General features: G+C 40.2%; 1 long non-coding RNA gene across 1 annotated transcript; it reads left to right on the top strand.

Moving 5' to 3' along the window:
* Positions 1 to 1,108: 1,108 nt before the first annotated feature.
* On the top strand, positions 1,109 to 4,764 carry LOC139070484 (uncharacterized). The gene is made up of 2 exons (XR_011520980.1): positions 1,109 to 3,378; positions 3,793 to 4,764. It is a non-coding gene; the product is annotated as an uncharacterized lncRNA (long non-coding RNA).
* Positions 4,765 to 7,212: the final 2,448 nt, after the last annotated feature.

Genomic DNA, 7,212 nt, shown 5'->3' with positions numbered 1-7,212 from the left:
GGTCATCATTTCAGACATTGTTTTAGAACTGCCCTCTTAATGAAGCATGGCATACATTAAATGATATAACATGATAGCATAGATATGTGCTTATAATAGGTTGGTCTTAAAATTTAAATGTGTGATATCTTTAACCCTCCCACTGTGTTCATGGGTGACCCCGCGAGGAAAGGTGACCACTGAGCAGGATTGATGGCTTATCCGTTGAGGTCCATGTGGCAGGGGTGAGGTGATGCTCCCTCCTCACCCCTGCCACATGGACCCAAGGGATAAACCATCAACCCTGCTCAATGGTCACCTTTCCTCGCGGGGTCACACCCATTAGGACAGTGGGAGGGTTAAAGGTGACAGCAATGACAGCAAAAAAGTCCTTTGAGATTTAGAGATCTATACCACCAACAAGTATCTCCATCTACTTCCTGTAGAGCCATACAATTCTGTTTGTTCCACACACACAATCACAGTGGCACTGGCTGTCTATCTGCAGCAAATGTAGGAATAAATTGCAGCAAAAACAAACTATGTTGATCAATAAAATGATCTGGGATATGTGTTTAGACTTTGGTCAAGAACAAAATACCCTAATTTACATGTGTGTAATGAGGGTGTCTAATAAGACCATTAGTCCTATGGTTGATAGTAAAAGTGTTTGAGAAATTCTTTGCACAAGTCTCTCCTGCATAGAGCAATTTCAGCTGTTTTATTCTTGACATTTTCAGTACCTTCCAGAATAATCCATTTCAGCATTTTGACACTTGGAGAAAACAAGCTGGAGCTGGTCACGCACACCTATACCCACTCAGGCTGCTATGAGCTGAGAAGCTCCGATGCGAAGGAGGGGCTTGGAGGAGAGCCGCCACACCTCCAGCAGTGGATCTCTCTTGTACGTGAGAGGTGTTTCTTTTCTACTTTCCCCATTTGTGACATTACAAACAGGGACTTTTTGAAACAGCTCCTTTTAAGCATATAATTATTTCAACCAATCACTGACAGAAAATGGATGGATGTGTTTTTTTTCACCGTTGGAGGTGTTTATAGAGGCAGAGCATGGCAGCACATGGGACATAAAGGGTACACTTTGCTTAATATGTCTCCTTTAAAACATTTACCGAAGCCAAGAGGGAGCTTGTTGTGTTCTCTGTGTGTGTGTGTGTGTGTGTGTGTGTGTGTGTGTGTGTGTGTGTGTGTGTGTGTGTGTGTGTGTGTGTGTGTGTGTGTGTGTGTGTGTGTGTGTGTGTGTCTAATCATTATATATTGAAACTGAGGAACTATTGATGAAAACCCAATTGAACGTCATGCCGGTCAACTTATTGGAGGAAATACAAGTAATGGCGCTAGATGTTAAAATCCCAAGTGGCAGTAATACAAAGTAGAAATAGCTTGAGACAACAAAAGGGCTGATGGAGAAAATGTATTAAAAGTTCAGGCCCTCATCTTGTTGTTTCCATATAACATTAAAAGAACATGTGTGTTAACCTTTATATGACCATCATACAGTATTACCTGTATCCCAAGCCTGCCCTTTAAAGTAGCATTATGCTGTACATTAATTTTTAAAGAGTTCATGTCAAAGGTTTCCTTTTAGTCAACAGCACTGGGATCAGGAAGATTACACCAAGGACTTTGAGGTGAAGAGAAGACCAGCAACACACAAGATGCAGCACGTGTTACACAATTTATGAAAGCAGATTTAAACATGTGTGGACCTCTGAAGTGAAGAGGGCAAGGGCAAAGACAATCGTGGCTAGGTTGTGACTGGTAGTGCCCAAATTACCTTAAAGGGATAGTGGGTGTTTGAATACATTGTCCTGAGTCTGACTAAGCAAAGTTTATTTATTTTTTATTCTGAAATGGCCATCCTGGTCTTATCTCTGTATTTTCTCGTGCTATCGACCTTAAAGACAACTCTTCCAATGGTCACACAAGAATCACCAGGAGCCACCATACAAATATTTTTGGTTCCTGTACACAGTCGCCAAAATCATCTCTGTCACCATATAACAGGTTTTTTTTTACTTGAATTTTCTCAAACTTTATTTGACTTTCTTCATGGCTAATTGGACATAGTGATTTGAACTCTTGGGCATTCATCCTTCCAATCCAAAATCATCTGGGCATTGTGGTGGAGCAGAAAAAATACAGCAGTGGGAGAAGGATTGATTTTTCTCTCCGGGGATGAGGTCAGCTCTAAAAATGTCAAGTCACGATGTCTTAAAACTAAAATGAACATCAGTTAACATTCTGTATATATCATGCATTTGTGACCGACAATTGTGACCTGATATTAATTTGACAATTCGTTGATTTCCTGGTCAGATGTGATATAATCCACTTCTATTCAGGTGGTCACACTATAATGTAGGCAACAAGCGCCTTACTGATCTCTAAAAACCTTTGTGGGACCGCAGGTTGTCCAGTAATCGGAAGGTTGCAGGTTCGATCCTGGCTCCAACCAGAGAATGCTGCTGTGTCCTTAGGCAAGACACTTTGCCTGCTGTTGGTGGTCGGAGGGATCAATGATGCCAGTGTTGGGCAGGTCTTGCCTCTGTCAGTGCATCCCAGGGCAGCTGTGGCTACATCGTAGCTCATCCCCGCCAGCATGTGAATGGGTGAATGATTGATTGTGTTGTGAAGCACCTTGGGGGGGTTGTTGAACCCTAAGTAGGTGCTACAAATACAGACCATTTACCATTTGTGGTGCACTTAAGATAATGATAAATGATAAATGACCCACACTTGTATAGCGTCTTTCAGAGTCAGAGGAATCCAAAGCGCTTTACGCTGCAGTGTATCATTGATCTATTCACACACACATGATGATGATGAGCTACAGTATAGCCACAGCTGCCTGACGGAAGCAAGGCGAGACTTGAAGTTTGAAGGTTGGGTTACCGACGTAACATATCCAGCAACACTCTCCACAGCCCCTCCTGGATGATCCCAAGGCACACAGACAAGGGACAATGCCTGGAGCCTGGACTTTCCATCCAGTACAAGGAAAACCTCCAAAGGAGATGAAGCAGCATTCTAATCAATGCAGAGGACCAGCACCTCTTCTTCAAGCTACTACGATAATGCTTCACTTTATCTTGAAGGCTGAATTTGGCCACCCCTTATATAATTTTCCAGTATCCATGATGTTTTACTGTGATCTAAATCTGATGAGCTAAGTCAAGTGCTAGAAAATAGATGGACCAGCTGTAAAGTCAGGCTTGGACTTTTTCAGACTAGGAACCAAGTTCAGCAGAAGGGGTTCCACGGGGACAATAAAGGTGGTACACCTCTGAGGTGTAATTTCACCAGAGAGCATGGTGTTCTGAGTCAGCCGTTCAGTGACTTCAGAACTAAATACATCCACCAAAATCAGAGAGGCAGCCGGTAAGATAAATATATAATATATTGCTGGTTGTGTATGGACTTTGCTGCTGGTTAAGCGGTTAAACAAGAAACCTGACCTGATTGTTTGTTTGTTTGCTTGCCTAGGCGTGGCCCAAACAATTGAGACTCTGTTGATTTGGCTGGTATAATCTTTGTTTGTGGTTATTTGCCAGTTGGTAAAGAATTACTTATCTGAAAATGTTTTAGCAAGTTGTTTGTTGCAGTTGTTTGTTCATTTTTGGGTTCTGTGATTAGTTTCAATGGAAGATGAATTATGAAAGATAATGATAAATAGCTTATATTTTTCTAAGGGAACTATTTGATGTTTAAAACTACTGTTTAAAAAGTAATGCTGAAGGTAATTATGTAAACCCTGTAAATCTAATTTAAGGTTATATGTCTGCTTGATTGAAGGTTTTTCACCTGACCTGAACCGTCATGCTGACCTGAACTTTCGTGATGACCTGAGCTGACATGCTGAAATAAACATAAAAGCAAAAAGTGAAGCACTGGTTCGGTCCCTGAGTGAAATCAAGTTTCTAAACTCTGTGGTGGATGTTTATCCCTCTCAAGTGAGGAAGCACAAAACAGTGCAGGACTTGATACCAGCAAATCAGGGGCTGTGTCTTTTGATACAGGACACACTAATATAACAAAGCAGAGGAAAGTAGAGGTAGGAAAAACACTAGACACTAAAATCTCTTTTGTTTAAATCTTTTGTCTGTTAATTTGTTTTATGATGCTGATCTCTGAAGGTCTACAACTAGAATGGTTCCTAAACCAGAACGTTGTTAAAATGTTTAAAACGAGCTTTAGTTTTATTAAATACTTCAAATAGTTTGAGATAAAAATGGAATTCAAACCAAGTTTGTTTGTGACTAGAAACAGAACCTTGAACTCAAGAAGATCAACAAATCAGTCTTACTTTTGTGTCTCCGTTTATGCACATTACAGACTGATATTCATCCTGAGTTTCCAGACAGAATAATGAATGGAAAATGTTGAGGAGATTTTGGAATGTGTTCTTTTGCAGGCAGATAATCTGTTATTGGAGACCCTTTCAGAGCACTCATGTTTCTTACATCATCATAAGTCCAGAAGCATCCTAATTATGTATGTATCAGATCATTTAATTCCATAGTGTAGCATCATGTTCTCATCTACAAGTATGTAACAGTGGCTGATTTGGGTCTCTGAATCTGCAGCTGGCTGTATAGGTTGATGCCAATTTCTAAGAGAAGATGACCAAGAAAAAAAAACAAATAGCAGCAAATTCAACAAAATAAACAAATTTCATTATAGAATTTCTAACCATTGTGTTCCTCATGGTTGAAGTCGTCTAACCTTAATTGGTGTAGGAATTACATTAAATTTAATTTAATTTAATTTAATGCATATGGAAGGTAAATATAGCTATAGACGTAACATCCATAGAAATATGTTTTCTTAGAACAATTTACAGCTAAAAATGTTTATTTGTTTCAGATCAGCGTTGATTGTTGTGTCTCTGTAGAGGGACTGCTTCCTGTTTCTGTAGCCTAAACCTGTTTTCATCCATCTCAACTTTATGTGCATTGTGGTGTTTTTTCTCGTCTGAGAATCAGAATTTGCTAAATGTTTGCCTCTGTAAGCAGATCAGGGGAGGAAAATGAATATGCACGAACGAGCCTGAGAGCAGAAAAATCCTCCAGGTGTAAATGATGGAAACATGTGCAGCATGAAGGTGATGACAAACACTGTGTGCTGACAGTTCATCGATGGGGTTTTGAGTGGTGCAGGACGAGGCTGCATCACACTTCTTAGGACAGAGAGAGGGAGAGGAAGGAGTGTGAATCTGAATAAAACCTTTTACTTATGTTGGTAATTTTAATATCTGTGCTTCTTGATCCATTTTTTAAACAGGGATTTAGACTCATTTAGCCATGAAAGCATTTTTTCTAAGAGATATAACTCTGTGCGTGCGTGCGTGTGTGTGTGTGTGTGTGTGTGTACGTGACTTACAAGATAACAAGAAGCCTCTAGCCTCCACTAGGAGGTCAGCGCAGAGGTCCAGCTGTCAAATCTGAGGTTAAACGTTATGAGAAGGCATCGTCCTTTGGAAAGGTTAAAGTGACTCAACACACATCTGATGATCACACAGAAATAAATAATAATAAAAGAAAAGCTTGCTTGCTGGAGGAAATGTCTGGTCTTCCCTGTTTTTTCAGTGTTAGATAATAAAAGAGAACATGCAGCCAGATTGTTCTAGAGCTCATTCAACAGAAAACCTTGTTTCATACCATTCCAGTTGCGTTTTTTCAGAAATTATTTCAAATTGACTCTTTTGATTTGATTTTTCTAAAAATAAATACAGTTTATGAGGTTAATGAAGAGCCATCCAGAGCAGATCCGGAAACTACAGCACCAAAAAATATACGGTCGGCATTGCATTCTCTCGATGGAATTAACCGAGGGACCATCAAAGTCTGAGTAGTCATGCCAATGTTGCATGCTTTGTGCTCCACAGGTGACACCATTTATCATAATATTACCTAAACAAGTGACAGTTGTGGTGATGTGGTGTAAAACTACCCTGAAATGTATGTATGTGAGAAAGAAAAAGGAGAATTTCTTCCACATGTGCAGTCTCCTGACATGTTCCTCGGTAGGTGTTACCATCCCGAATAGTTCTGCACCATAACTGTTTCTTGAGAGGGTTCTTTAGAGACAGGATGTGATGATGGCTGTCTTGTTGGTGCCAGTGTTGTTTTTGTTAATTATCATCATCATCATCATCATCAATCTTTATTAATAAAGCGCTTTCCATCAATGACAGATTGAACCAAAGCGCTGTACACACAACAAAGATATAAAGAAAAAGAACAGCAACCATGCAGTGACTTAGATAAAATAAAATGGATTAAAGCAATAAAGATATCAAGATAAGACGAACTAAAAGAAGGCTAGTGGAATGTCATGGTGTAAAAATGGGTCTCCAACCTGCTGTTAAAAACTGGCAGAGAGGGTGCTTGTCCGATGTCTAATTGAAGGTCATTCAACAATTTGGGGGCCCAGACCGAGAAAGCCCTGCCTCCTCTGGCCGAGCACCGCACACGCAGAACGACCAACACCTCCAGCGGTGATGAGCTCAAAGCACGCGATGGAGTGTACAGGGTGATTACGTCAGAGAGGTGTGATGGTGCACAGAAGCCAATGCAGATGATCCAAGATTGGTGTGATATCTTCATGCCTCCTGGTGCTAGTCAGGAATCTAGCTGCAGCATTTTGTACCATTTGGAGTCGAGCTAGAGCAGCCCTGCTAACTCCAGAGTAGAGGGTAATCTAATCGAGAGGTGATAAAAGCATGAACTACCATCTCCAGGTGAGCCTGTGACACCAGCAGTTTAATCCTGGATATGCGTCGGAGATTAAAAAAGCAGCAGCGAACTACACTGTTAATATGAGTATCCAGCTTTAGTGATGCGTCCAACTTCACATCTGGATTACTAACTAGCTTTTTCTTAAAGGGGGCCAACAAAGAGAGGTCAACGTCTAGACCAGAGGCAATATTTATGCTGGGGCTAAAACACAATTACCTCAGTTTTACCCTCATTCAAACTTAAGAAGCGAGACTTCCTCCAGACAATCCAGTGATTAAATTAAATACATTTTTATAAACTATATCCTTGACTCTGTCTGAATTAATACGAAGTGTGTGTTCCCTGAATAGTCAAAGAACCTAAAGTAATAAGTCAAATATTCTAAGACCAATCAGATTGATAATTCATATTTATTTGGAATACCACATTATATTGATCATTTAATTTAATATGTAGCAACATCGGACCACTAAAA

This window comes from Nothobranchius furzeri, chromosome 6 (assembly GCF_043380555.1).
Source record: "Nothobranchius furzeri strain GRZ-AD chromosome 6, NfurGRZ-RIMD1, whole genome shotgun sequence".
NCBI classification, from domain to species: Eukaryota; Metazoa; Chordata; class Actinopteri; order Cyprinodontiformes; family Nothobranchiidae; genus Nothobranchius; species Nothobranchius furzeri.
This window is presented reverse-complemented; position numbering and strand designations above follow the sequence as displayed.